This window comes from Carettochelys insculpta, chromosome 2 (genome assembly GCF_033958435.1).
Source record: "Carettochelys insculpta isolate YL-2023 chromosome 2, ASM3395843v1, whole genome shotgun sequence".
NCBI lineage: Eukaryota > Metazoa > Chordata > Testudines > Carettochelyidae > Carettochelys > Carettochelys insculpta.
The window spans coordinates 2,560,993-2,575,197 of record NC_134138.1 but is presented as its reverse complement, the minus strand read 5'-3'; the positions used below and the strand labels follow the sequence as shown (position 1 = coordinate 2,575,197).

Sequence of the window (14,205 nt, the reverse complement as noted above, 5' to 3'; positions counted from 1 at the left end):
GCCTTCCCTCCCACAAGGGGCACTCCCTTTTCAAGTGTCCCCTGTGCCCACAGGCATAACAGTGCCTTGGCCTCAGCGCAGGCCTCTCACCCTTGGTGCCTGGCCTCAACTCAGGCTTCAAACCAGGCTTGGGCACCACCCCTGCAGCAGACAGACCAGTCTCTTCTGCTCTTCAGCAAGCTGGGCCGCCCAAGCCCTCCAAAAGTAGCCCACTTTGCTGCCCAGTGGCCAGAAGCTGGACACAGCCCTCTCTGCCGGGCCTTCTCTTTCTTCTCTACTCTCTACCACCATGGCACTCAATTGCTGGAGGAGCTTAAACTTACACGTTTTCCCAGTCCATTTCGGCTCCAGGGGAGGGGGAAAAAATTCTCGTCTCTCTTTTTTAACCTCCAGCTATTGAGACCCACACTCAGCCCGCTTACGTCAGGGGTTGGATCGGTGCACCCCCATTATCCACCATGTGTATCTGGTTTAGGCTCCCGGAAGGGATCCTCCCCTTCCGGGTCTGTGGGTAGCCACTCCGCCCCACTGCCACGGGTATCACAACACCCCCAAGTCATTAGTTCAGGGGTCCCCACCTTGCTCAAGTGGGTGAGAAGCAACAGTCAAAGGCTGGCCTTGCTTCAAACAGACACTGGGGAAATTTAGCTCCCATCAGAGCAACAGCAAGCCCACAGTCTTAGAAGGCCCCCGGCCCTAGCTCAGGGTAGGGCGGCAAACAGCCACAAGGAGCCCATGTCCTGGAGTAAGGCAGGGCAGGCCCAGGCCCTGGTGCAGAGCGGGACGATAAATCAACCAGTCTTTAGAAAGCCCAGGCCCTCTCTCAGGGTGGGGCAGCACTCAGAAGAGCCCAAACCCTGTTGCAAGGCAGGGCAGCACATACCAAATGGGAGCCCAAGCCCTGGTGTAAGGCAAGGCAGGGCAATAAAAAGTCTTATAAGGGAGCCCAGGCCCTAACTCAGGGAGGGGCAGCAAAATACAAGAGCCCAAGCCTTACTGCAAGGCAGGGCAGGCCCAGGCCCAGGCCCAGGGTGAGACAACAAACTCAACAGTTCATAGAAGGGCCAGGCCCTAGCTCAGGGCAGGGCAGCAGAACAACCAAAAGAGCCCACGCCCTGGTGCAAGGTGGGGCAGGCCCAGGCACTGGTGCGGGGCAGGGCAGGATGGGGCAGCAAGCAAGCAGTTCCCAGGAGGCCCTGGCCCTAGCTCAAGATGTCTCCTCAGGTGCTTCACCTGCCTTGGCAAAGCAGGGGGGAGACAGCCGCCCAGCAGGTGGGTGGCAGGGAGACATGGGTCTGCACACTCCACTGCTCCCCAGCCCCGGGGCCCTGGTCGCAGCAGCGTGGTCAGCGGGGAATTCAGCTGGCAACACGCCAACCTGAGGCCCTTTAACAGTCCTCTTACCCTGGGCCACTTCTGGTCTCCACCCTGCCCTCCCCGGCACACACCCAGCATTTGGCTGACTTCTCGGGGCTCACAGGGCTCCAGGTCCAGCTGGGGTCCGGGTGGCCTGATCCAGGCCTGCATCGCCTATGAGCTGTGCTGCCTCAGAGCGCAGGCTCAGGCCGGTCCACTGGTCGGTCCTGTAGGTCTGGCTGGCTGTGCTCAGCATGCAGGTTCCGCTGGGGTCTCCAGGGCGTCAGGATCGGCAAGGGCCCAGAAGGCCCAACCAGGCCTTGGCCTCACTCAGCCGCTCCTCAACCTCCCAGGCTGGGAGCCCAGAGCAGTCCTCTGGCTCCCCCGGCGGCGCAGTCCAAACTTAGTCCTCAGGCTGGGCTTTTTGAGTCCTGGCCCTGCCTCCTGACTTCCAGTGAGGTGACTGGGAGGGGCCAGGCTCACTACAAAATGGCTCCTGGAAGGGTTCCTCTCCTTCCAGGGAGCGGAGTGGCTGCTCCGCCCCACCTAGGGAGAGTGAGGAGCCCTGGTGGGCCAGCTTGTATTCCACCTTAACCCCGAGGCCCACTTCTCCCCACACCTGGTCCTCTTCGCACACCCGATCCGTGGGCCCACAAAGTTGCGAGACCTCCTCTACCTCCTCCTGGACCTCACCAAAGCCACGATTTGTCACACCAGCCAGAGGATAGTGGACGAGGGGTGCGCTGCGACTGTGGGGCCTACTTCCATTCCTCCCTTATCTCACGCATCTGGGCAGAGTTCTCCTCGGCCATGTCCACTGGCTCCTTAGCCATCTTCGAGGAGCAGTGGGCGCTGTCCAGGGTTCTCTGCTTGGTGTCCCCTTCCGGTTCCCTCGTTTTACACCTGTGACCCTCACCACCCGTCCCTGGTTTCTTTTGATTTGTCCCAAGTACTCAATTCAGTCTGGGCCCAGCAGTCTGTAGCCAGACAGCCAGCCACCTCTCAGACCAGCGTTGCTGGGAACACAAGGGAGCCAAAACAACAGGGCACTTAACATAAATTCCAGCACAGCCTTTGAAGCTGTGAGAAGCACAGGTGTGCTGCTGCAATGTGCCTCTGGGAACATATACAACGATTAGGCTCACAGCAGACAGAGAAGCTGTGACAGACATGGCTCTTAGCCCCTACTAAATAACGTGATGCACACACACCCACATCCTAGGTGGGAAAATATTTACTCTAATAAAAGAATGTCCAGTAGTCGAAACTTATTGTTTCTCTCCCTTGCAAGTGTAAACTACTCTTGCGAGAGCTGGCGTCGCCCACACAGACCAGCCCCAATTTGGCATAAGAAAGGAGAAAGAGAATAAAGGAGTACAGAGGTATAAGTATGGGACCTACAGCACCATGATTTTTGAGTGCTTTTCACTATCTATCTGCTGGTCAGATAAGTGACAGCCTCCCAAGGCTTCTGCAGCTAAGAGGGTCCCTGAGCCTTGTCCCTTATTCGTCTTTCCGCGGAATTGAGTGACCGATCCTGGCTTGGCACCGCTGGAATCGAGAGATGCAAGGAGGGTAAGAAGCACCCACACCTGATCTCCTATCTTTAGTGTACACATATTTTGAAATAGAGCTCTATACTTTGTTTTCTTTCTTTGGGATCGTGGCTTCAGCTTTGTAACTTGTTTGTGTGTGTAACATCTATACATTTAAATAAGTAGGCACTAGCAATTTTGTAGCCACATGATTAGAATCTAGTTTAATAAATTTTGGTAACCATTTGTGCATAAGCCTGACTTGTTTCTCTGGTTTACTGTAAAGCAGCCAACACAATTGAAGAATCTCAGCCGTTTTGGCTATAAAGCCTGGCCATTAGGTGAGAGTACTAAGAGCCTAGCGTTGAGTTGTGCCGCCTCCACGGGGCAAACTCTTGGGGCGCCTGTCAGTCAATCCTGACTGCCCACTGCGAAGGAGCTCTGAGCTCTAGCAGTTAAAGTCACGGGTGTGGAAAGGCTCTTAGTGCTGCCATTGGGGCACCTGTCAGTCAGTGTTGACTGCCCACTGCGAAGGGGCTCTGAGCTCTAGCAGTTAAAGTCACGGGTGGTTAGGACCTTGGGGCATCCGTCAGCCTAGCCCGGGCTGCCCGCCGCGAAGGGACAGTGCGTCCTAGCGGTTAAAGTCACGGATGGTATAAAACGGGCATAGCTGGCACCTCACCAAACATCCTTGGCCATAGGCTAACACAGTCACTCCTGCTAGGCTGGGGGATGATCCTGGGTGGACAGGTTTAGCCTCACCACCACCTCCACCAGCACTCAAATAGTGACCCACTACTGGCCATCTGAGGTGGGGATGTAGTAGAGTATCTGCTTACACGACTAATCAATAAGCATCTGCTTGGCGATTGGTGCTACTGGTCACTCACTGCCCCCCATCGCCCCCAGCAAATAGGGAGGGGCTGGCTTAGCCTCTGGCCCTGCTTGCACTGGGATCAGCTAGTTTCCCCCACTGCTGCTCTGCATTTAAAAGGCTCAGCTTCTGGACACCCTCCACACCCCTGCCACTGCTGGCTCAGCTTCTGTCTCCCCTCCCCACACACCCCTGCTGCTCTGCATTTAAAATGCTGAGCCAGCCTCTAGCCCCAGAACCGATTTAAAAAATGGAGCATGACAGGGGAGGGAAGAGCCCATTCCCCACAGCAGGGGAGAAGCTGAGCCAGCCTGTGTGCCAGCTCTGCCTTTTAAATGCAGAGCAGCAGGGTGTGTGTGTGGGGGGAGGCAGTTAACCAAGTAACCGACAGAAATGGTGGCGGTTAGTCGGTTACCAGATTACTTGCTCTTCAACATCCACAATCTACGGCAGCTGGGAAGACATAAATCACCACCTCCTGGGGCAGGGCTGGGCTCCTTCTGCCCCTCATACTTGCTGTGGCAGTGAACCAGCAGCCAGAGAAGAGCTCAGCCGGGGCGCTTCAGCTGAGGGTGCATGGTAGCCAGATTCCAACTGTCAGTCCCGGCTGGGCTGGAAGAAGACAAGGGGAAGTGAGAGCACTTCTTCCCTTGCACAGGCCAGGCAACACCAGCATACAGGAACCAGCCCCTGCTGCAGAAAGCTCTACACCACACCCCAGCATGCTGAGCCCCCCGCACCTGGACCACTGACTCCCAACCAGCTGCCTCAAGACCGCCTGCCGCCAAGTCCCACGCCCCCACCTCAAGGACCGCCCCCTCACCTCCTGCTGAGCCACCTGCAACCTCTCCACCAATCCTGATCCCTCCCACCCCACACACAGCCCCACCCGCCTTCACCATGAACCTCCCACAGAGTCCCACTTCATCTGCACCTGGAGCCCAGCAAGCTCCTGTGCAGAGATCTCCCACTGCACCTGGGACCTCCACTGAGCTGCCCACACCAAGACTGTCCCACACAGAACCCTCACCCCACACCTTGATCCTCCACACACAATAGCTGTGTCTACACGTGCATGCTACTTCGAAGTAGCGGCACTAACTTCGAAATAGTGCCCGTCGTGGCTACACGCGTCGGGCGCTATTTCGAAGTTAACTTCGACGTTAGGCGGCGAGACGTCGAAGTCGCTAACCTCATGAGGGGATCAGAATAGCGCCCTACTTCGACGTTCAACGTCGAAGTAGGGACCGTATAGACGATCCGCGTCCCACAACGTCGAAATTGTGGGGTCCTCCATGGCAGCCATCAGCTGGGGGGTTGAGAGACGCTGTCTCTCCAGCCCGTGCGGGGCTCTATGGTCACCGTGTGCAGCAGCCCTTAGCCCAGGGCTTCTGGCTGCTGCTGCTGCAGCGGGGGATTCATGCTGCATGCACAGGGTCTGCAACTCGTTGTCGGCTCTGTGGATCTTGTGGTGTTTAGTGCAAGTGTGTCTGGGAGGGGCCCTTTAAGGGAGCAGCTGGCTGTTGAGTCCGCCGTGTGACCCTGTCTGCAGCTGTGCCTGGCACCCTTATTTCGATGTGTGCTACTGTGGCGTGTAGACGTTCCCTCGCTGCGCCTATTTCGATGTGGTGCTGCACAACGTCGATGTTGAACATCGATGTTGCCAGCCCTGGAGGACGTGTAGACGTTATTCATCCAAATAGCCTATTTCGATGTCGCCACATCGAAATAGGCTACTTCGATGTAGGCTTCATGTGTAGACGTAGCCAATAAGACCCCTTACACTAGCGCTGGGCAACCTAGGCTAGCGAGTGGGCTGCATGAGTAGACCTCCATGTCAGTGGGCCACAAGATTGTTATAACCAAGGCAGTCTCCTGGGACAAGGGAATTTGGCTAATGGCACTTGCATACCTAGAGTTTGTGGGATGGGCTGACTGAACCCCAGTACTGCTTTGCTGGGGTGCAGAGGGAGCAGGTGGCTCTCACAGCCAAAGTTGTGTGCAATCAGCAGGCACCACCCTTCACGTACCTCTGCTTCGTGTGGCTGTCACTTTCGTAATACCAGCAGGAAAAAACCCACATGGATGGAAACCAGCAGAATCTAGCAATCCTGTGAGCAACAATTAACAGAGCGACTTATGGACCACAGACAGAGCCTGCAAGGGCCACAGGTTACCCACCACTGCTTGACATGCAGACTGAGCCTGCTTACTCCACACCCGGGTCAGGGGGAAGGGGAGTCGAGGGCAGGGCTCTCTCTCTTGCTCACTTGGTAGCCATACAGAGGTGCTAATATTTCTAGTATGGAATTTTGGCAAAAAAGTTTCCTGAATCTTATGGTCAGTGTTGTTACAGACACACTCACTGACAAGTAATTTTGTTGTTGTGTCGAGAACAAGTAGTCCTGTGGCACCTTATGGGTTAAAGGATATTTTGGAACATAAGCTTTTGTGGGCAAAGACCTGCTTCATCACATGCATGAGTGGGGAGGGGGGGTAGTTTCAGAGGGGTATTTAAAGAGTGGGGTCCCAGTAAGAGGGAGGGCCAGAGCTGACAAATAAAATATGCAGAATTAAGATCTGCGCAGAATTTTCATTAACATGCTCTAAGAGCCTAGATTAGGCAAGGTGGCATATATATTTCAGCAAGGGCCATGCTGAGCGACTCAAGGTCTAGGTTTCCATGAGTTGCACAGCACGAGGTCAAGGCAGCACACATCTCCACTAGAATTTCCAAAGACATTAAATAACATTTTTTAACCTCAGACTATGCAAGGCCTCAGAGTACTTCACCCCACTCCAGCCACCCCTTGCATAATTTTCAGGGCCCACCAGAACCTCACAACCTCTGTGTTGCACTGTGGCTGATAATGATCCAGCTAGCCCAGTAACCTGTCTTCCGCCAGCAGCCAGGGACCAATGCTTCAGAGGGAATGAAAGAACAGGGCAGTTATCAAATTATCTTGCTTGCTTTAGATCAGTGGTGTCCAAAAGAAACTTAACAATTCCCACAGAGCACCCCCCCCGGCACAGCCAGGCACCCTATCCACACACCCAGGCACAGCCCCCTCCACAAACTGCTGGTGACTTGCTGGAGCTGCCATGGGAACCACCCTGCCCAAGCCAGCACTGGAGCCGAGCGTGCGGCAGAAGGAGCCACCTCTGCCACCATACGCTTGTCCCATCATGTGGCGGGGTGCATGCATGGAAGGGCAGAGGGTGCTCCATGTGTGCGGCTCTAATGAGCCGCTTCGCCACACCGTGCTGTCCAGTTTGCCACATGTGGCGAAGGAAGAGTATGTCGGACACTGTGGTTTAACACTCAAAGCTCATGGAATCAGACTCCTAAAGCTGGAAGGAACCTCAAGAAGTCGAGTCCAGACCCCTGCCTAAAGCAGGATCAAACCTATCGAAATCACCCCAGCCAGGGCTTTGTCCAGCCAGGACTCAACCTCTAGGGATGGAGATTGCACCACGTCCCTAGGTAATGCATTCCAGTGCCTCACCACCCTCCTGATGAAATAGTCTGTCCTAATATCTGACCTACACCTCCATCTGCAACAAGATCATTGCTCCCTCCCCTGCCCTGTATCTACACATGCCCCTTCCTTTCGAAAGGGGCATGTTAATGAGCGGGTTCGAAAGAGGCTGATGAGGTGCTGCAATGAACATGCAGCACCTCATTAGCATATTGGTGGCCACGGTGATTCGGAAGAAGGGTGTTCGAAAACTTTTCGGAAGGTCCCATCTTCACAGGCAGCACGCAATTCGAAAAGCCGCACTTTCAAATTGCCGTGGCCGCGATTATGCTAATGAGGCACTGCATATTCATTGCAGTGCCTCATTAGCATTTTTGAACCCGCTCATTAACACGCCCCTTTCTAAAGGAAGGGGCATGTGTAGACCCAGCCCGACTGTCCAGTTCCAGCACCTGACAGTCAATTTAGGGACCCGCAGAGCACGAGGCTGCACCCCTTAACATCCTGGCTAATATTTTGTACTTATAGTTGGGATTACATTTTTCTGAAGTCCATTACTTTGCACTTACCAACATCAAATTTGACTGTGCACAACTGGGCTCAGTGGAAGCAACTGAAAGGGATATTCCAGGAGGATTATTTAGGACAACGAGAGGGTGCCAACTGTGGTATTTCAGGGAAGGGGTGTTGCTGCATCTAGGAAGCAGGGTTGAGTTTAGGTTAGGGTTAGGGTTAGTTAAGCTTGCCCTCTCCCATTGTCAGCACTGTTCGGAACAGCCCGCTCCATTCTAATTCTGGGTACTAGTGCCACACGGGATTGTTTTAAGCTCTCCTGACCCAGCATCAGCACTGCATGCTCTAGGCATGTACCAAGCATGTGTGTCCTGGTCCCAGCACAGACCTAATGGATCCACCAACTCCCACCCTCACCCAGATGCTGAAGGCAGGAGGAGGAAAAACAGAACTACGATCTCAAATTTGTACATATGCCTCAAGCTTTAATTTCAAAATACAGACAACTTACTCTGTGGAGTTGTTCAAATTGTTTTCTATCATTGTTTGTGGACCTGCATTACAAATCTGGGGGCAAACACTCGTCTGGATCCAGAGGGGCTGACACTCCCCCCAAAAAAGTGTAGAATATATCCCTTCTGTAGTTACTAACCTGTTAGAAGTTACTATTGAATTCAGCATGGCTCAGCTAGGAGAAATCAGGTAGGGTATTTAAGATCATTGCTATTTCTACCTTCACTTTACTTGCCTAATCAATATTAGACATGCATATAACTGCAGAAAGTACTATCAAAACAAAAAAACAGTCAAGTAGCACTTTAAAGACTAACAAAATAATTTATTAGGTGAGCTTTCATGGGAAGTGGGTCTGTCCCACCAAAGCTCACCTAATAAATTATTTTGTTAGTCTTTAAAGTGCTCCTTGACTGCTTTTTTGTTTTGATAGTATGTAGACTAGCACAGCTCCCTCTCTGTTGCAGAAAGTACACGTGCATATTAGGTACCTCTTAAAGATGTTTCAGGTTGAGACAAAATTACATTGTTTTCACATCCAGGGTAGCTGAATAAGAAACATTTTGAAAAGAAATCTCAGAATTTAACATAATCTGAACCAATCCCAATGGTTGGAGAATTACACAAAATGGGTCAGTTTTATACTGTGACAAAGTGGGGTGTGAGAGGATTTTATTCCTCTGGTTAGCTTGCATGTGTTTCCTACTGTCCAGCAGTAACCGGAGGTGGGTGCATCAGTTTCCCTCGGCACAGCATCAGTGCATAGCGGTGAGGGGAGTTTTGGCGTGATGACTTCTCACACATAGGCCACGCCCTTTGGAAATTCGGCAGCCAGGCAACACCTCTCACCCTGCCTCCCAGGGAAACAGAACAAAGGCGCAAGGCGAGGCCTGGTTGGTTTGATTTGGAACTGGGCTGCTGAGTGGGGCCAGACTTGTCTGGCTGGAGGGGGAAGGAAGGAGGGCCAGGGCCCTAGCTTGGGGACTCCACCTCCCAAAACTCATTGCTTCTGATTTCCGTACTTTTAAGTCAGTTCTACACTGTGTCCCTGTCGACTGATAAAACCCTCTCTTCTCATTGCGGAACGAAAGTCCCATCTGACTGCAGATGGGGTGCAGGGCCTGGTGACCCCCCTACACTCCGTGACACACCTGCTTTGATTAGCATGCAGTCCTCATTACAGATGAAGATCTGGTTGAGTGCTTCCAAGCATAAGTTATTTGACAATGTACATTCTAAACCTAAATATTCTGCATGGCATAAGAGTGTTCCACAAAAAAACACCCAACCATTAATGGGGAAAGTGACAAAAGGCAGAAAGCTCTGGTGCGCAGGGTTATTTTAACACTGGGCTAGTTTTAGCTTGAGAAGGACTGCTGTTCTTTAGAATCTAGGTCATCTACTATTGTATCAGGGTCTTTCAGAAATGCAGTTTTCTTTTTGCTCGTTTACGAGAAACACCTTTTCAATACTGGACTTTCAGAATGAGAGATTAATAGCCATCTTATGAAACACACGAGCAGTGAAACTTTTTCCTAGATTTTGATTTGAAAAATTAAAATTTGATCACTTTTCTTAATTATTTGCAGCTGTGAAGTAACAGCAACTGGCCCATTTTTGTTTTTCACTCTGAATGGTACTGTGTGTCACTACATTAAGATTAGCCCAAGGTGATGAAGTCACAGATGTCAACAAAAGCAAAACTAAATAAGTAAACACACTTAACTGCACTACCACTTGCGAATGATACCATGCAGTCAAGCCTGATCTGAATAAAAGAGAAATTGATTAAATCAAGGCAGTCATTTGAAACTGCATGAAACTATTAAAATTTAGTGTGGTTATATAAATTGGTCAGATATAGTCTGGAAGTTATAAGTAAAAATTCCTTTTTGTAATTGCTAGCTATATGCATATTACCTGGGATCCAAAAATCCAACAGCTCTTTCTGGCTCCCACTTCATCATCACTGTCGATATGCAAGCCAGAAAGTAACTAAATGTCTTAAAACTTCGTTAACACAGAGCTAAGATTCCCCCATGATGCCTCACAATCCTCAGTGGCCAAAGAGAAACCTCTGAAAAACAGGAAATTCAAACTTAAGCTACACAAGGATCATTAATCCTATCCCAAACTCCTCCCATGATGTTTCCAGACCATTCAAGTCAGCAAGTGAACTTGAGTACCTAGACTTTTTAAATGACAAATGACTCTGCTATAATTCATTTTCCCATACATGCCGTGTTTCTGAAGAAGTAGTTTTTTCTACATGAATTTGCCAAAACAAGCACACAGATGAGATCTGCAATACACACAAGCAGCTGGCCTACATTAAAAAAAATCATAACCACCTTTAAGCCCAAACAGTTGAAGTGTAAATCTTTTATAAAAACTTAGCAATTCTAAGTATTGATTAGATAGTTCTTCAGAAGATGTAAGATATGCAAATAGTCACTAGATCAAAAGAAGAAAGAACATATTGAAACTTACAAAGATCACACAATAAAACTCAATAAAACACAATAAAATGCATCTGACAAGATGAGTCTTTGCCCAGGAAAGCTTATGCTTCAAAATGTCTGTTAGTCTGTAAGGTACCACAGGACTCATTTTTGGCAATAAAATACTGTTCCCCCCACATACTAAGAAGTTCCACACAAGATAAACTTTGTACATCTTAGGAAGAGAAATTAAGATGGAGACGTACTCAGAAAGTTATTGGAAAAGATTGGCAACTACAACGGAAGCATGCTAAAAATAGTACGAAGACAGAACGCAATGGAACTAGCTTTATTTCATATCAGATTACTTTTCACTTTGAGCCATGCGAACCTGGGACCCCTGTTGCGTAGAGCAGCTTTGAAATGACCACCCATGTCCTCCATCAATAAGATCCACATGGGGGTCTGTACTCTCAGCTGGACATAAAGGACATAGGACTGCATTTCCAAGTGATACCTGGGAGGAGTTCACAGTGTGAAATCCAAACAGTGTTATGCTGCTCTCCAGCACTGTAGTATTGAGTGTCTGCCACTTCAAATCACGCATTGCTGAAGTCCTTAGGGTATGGTTTCCCAAACTGGGGGGGCATGAAGAAATTCAAGGGGGGGCCCTGACACAAGCCAGGCCCCCATCCCCTTAGTTCCCCCTACCCCAAGAAAGAGCTGGCCTTTGCTTCCAGCTCTCAGCCCCTGCCATTCAACGTGGGCGACCTGGCACACCCGCTATAAAAAGCACGCAGCTGGCCAAGTTCCATGTGGAGCTATGTAGCCAGACAGCCAGCCCCCTCTCAGACCAGCATTGCTGGGAACACAAGGGAGCCAAAACAACAGGGCACTTAACATAAATTCCAGCACAGCCTTTGAAGCTGTGAGAAGCACAGGTGTGCTGCTGCAATGTGCCTCTGGGAACATATACAACGATTAGGCTCACAGCAGACAGAGAAGCTGTGACAGACATGGCTCTTAGCCCCTACTAAATAACGTGATGCACACACACCCACATCCTAGGTGGGAAAATATTTACCCTAATAAAAGAATGTCCAGTAGTCGAAACTTATTGTTTCTCTCCCTTGCAAGTGTAAACTACTCTTGCGAGAGCTGGCGTCACCCAGACAGACCAGCCCCAATTTGGCATAAGAAAGGAGAAAGAGAATAAAGGATTACAGAGGTATAAGTATGGGACCTACAGCACCATGATTTTTGAGTGCTTTTCACTATCTGCTGGTCAGATAAGTGACAGCCTCCCAAGGCTTCTGCAGCTAAGAGGGTCCCTGAGCCTTGTCCCTTATTCGTCTTTCCGTGGAATTGAGTGACCGATCCTGGCTTGGCACCGCTGGAATCGAGAGATGCAAGGAGGGTAAGAAGCATCCACACCTGATCTCCTATCTTTAGTGTACACATATTTTGAAATAGAGCTCTATACTTTGTTGTCTTTCTTTGGGATTGTGGCTTCAGCTTTGTAACTTGTTTGTGTGTGTAACATCTATACATTTAAATAAGTAGGCACTAGCAATTTTGTAACCACATGATTAGAATCTAGTTTAATAAATTTTTGGTAACCATTTGTGCATAAGCCTAACTTGTTTCTCTGGTTTACTGTAAAGCAGCCAACACAATTAAAGAACCTCAGCCGTTTTGGCTATAAAGCCTGGCCATTAGGTGAGAGTACTAAGAGCCTAGCGTTGAGTTGTGCCGCCTCCACGGGGCAAACTCTTGGGGCGCCTGTCAGTCAATCCTGACTGCCCACTGCGAAGGAGCTCTGAGCTCTAGCAGTTAAAGTCACGGGTGTGGAAAGGCTCTTAGTGCTGCCATTGGGGCACCTGTCAGTCAGTGTTGACTGCCCACTGCGAAGGAGCTCTGAGCTCTAGCAGTTAAAGTCACGGGTGGTTAGGACCTTGGGGCATCCGTCAGCCTAGCCCGGGCTGCCCGCCGCGAAGGGACAGTGCGTCCTAGCGGTTAAAGTCACGGATGGTATAAAACGGGCATAGCTGGCACCTCACCAAACATCCTTGGCCATCGGCTAACAAGCTAGCTGTCTCCTGCAAAGGTGAGTGTGTGGCTGTTGAGGGGAGAAGGGGTTTCGATGGGGGACTGTTGGTGCCTGGCTTTGGGGGAGGGGAGGGGCTCAGGCAGGCACCTCACAGCTTGGGCAGCTGGCCCTAGCAGCCCAGGGCTCAGGCTGGCAGGTGGGAGGCTGGCCCTGGCAGTGTGGGGGCTCAGGCAGCTGGCCCGTGGCTTGGGAGGGCAGCTGGCCCCAGCAGTGCAGAATGCGAGTGGTTGGTGGGTGGCCAGCTGGCCCTGGCAGTGCAGCTCGGGTGGCTGATGGGCGGCTGGCCCCAGAAGCACAGGGCTCAGTTGACTAAGGTGGGCAGCTCTGGCAGCACAGGACTTGGATGGGTAGGTGGCTGGTGCAGGCAACTCTGGAAGCTGGCACGGGGCTCAGGCAGCTGGCCAGCTAGGGTGGCACCAGGCACCCATAAGGGTGCAAGAGAAACTATTTGTGCTTATTTTTAATTTTAAATAACATTTTTATATCAAGTTTGTGTTTATTTTAAATCACAAATTGAAGTTGTTGTTAACAGTGGGGTTGGATGATGGTAAAGAAGAGGTTGGCGGGGGGCGTCAGTTTCTCAAAAATCAAAAGTGGGGCATGATGCCGAAAAGTTTGGGAAGCCCCCCTGAGGGTGTGTCTCCACTGCAGTTAGACACCTGACGCCAGCCCACGCCAGCGCACTCATGTACACGGCACTACGGCTGGCTGGCTGCAAGGATGTAATCACAGTGCAGATCAGATCCGTGGAGTCCACTGAGGACACCCTTGCTTTTCTGCCTCAGTTGCAGAGAAGTTAAGCAGCTACATTTAGTGCATGGGCTCCTACCGGTGCAGTCTTCACATTCAGCTTCAGAAACACTAGGAGGTGATAAATGCACGGATCGTGGTGGTCGAGTGCCTCACCCTTCCCCTGCAGGCAGTGCTGGCACAGACCAACACTAGATCACCTGTCCCAGGTGTGTGGGGGTGTTTTTAATCACTGTATGGTAAAAACAGGTGAAAATGCTTCCTCCTGAAATAAAAAAAATATTAGGATTCAATCCAACTTTAGTGGTTTTGGATCACGAAGAGCCTGAAGGCATGAAATGGTTAAAAAGGCACCTCTCTAAGCCCCCACCTTCTGGAGCAAGCATTTCAAATCCAGAACACAGGAATCACTACCCAGCGCATATCTGATGTGTAGGCTAGAAATGGAAAAGTTTTCCACAGTTCTTACTTGAAGACGCACAAAAGAACTTAATCTACAGAGCCACCAAGCCCAACTGTGTAGACTCCAGCACGGTTGGAAACCAGAAACGCTCCTTCCCTCCATTTTGGACCCCAATATGTAAAAGAGGGACACACCACCCCGCCTCAGAACCCTGGCAGAGATTTTCAGTGC

At 50.8% G+C, this 14,205-nt stretch overlaps 1 protein-coding gene across 4 annotated transcripts in view; it reads right to left on the bottom strand.

Moving 5' to 3' along the window:
* Positions 1 to 14,205, bottom strand: part of HSF1 (heat shock transcription factor 1) — a 118,012-nt gene that overhangs the window by 83,746 nt on the left and 20,061 nt on the right. Inside the window, exon 2 of one of the 4 annotated variants that reach the window (XM_074986446.1) lies at positions 13,651 to 13,836. The exons of the other annotated variants lie outside the window; for them this stretch is intronic. The gene's annotated coding sequence lies outside the window, so the exon portion shown is untranslated. The remainder of the gene's footprint in view (positions 1 to 13,650; positions 13,837 to 14,205) is intronic. 4 annotated transcript variants of the gene reach the window in all.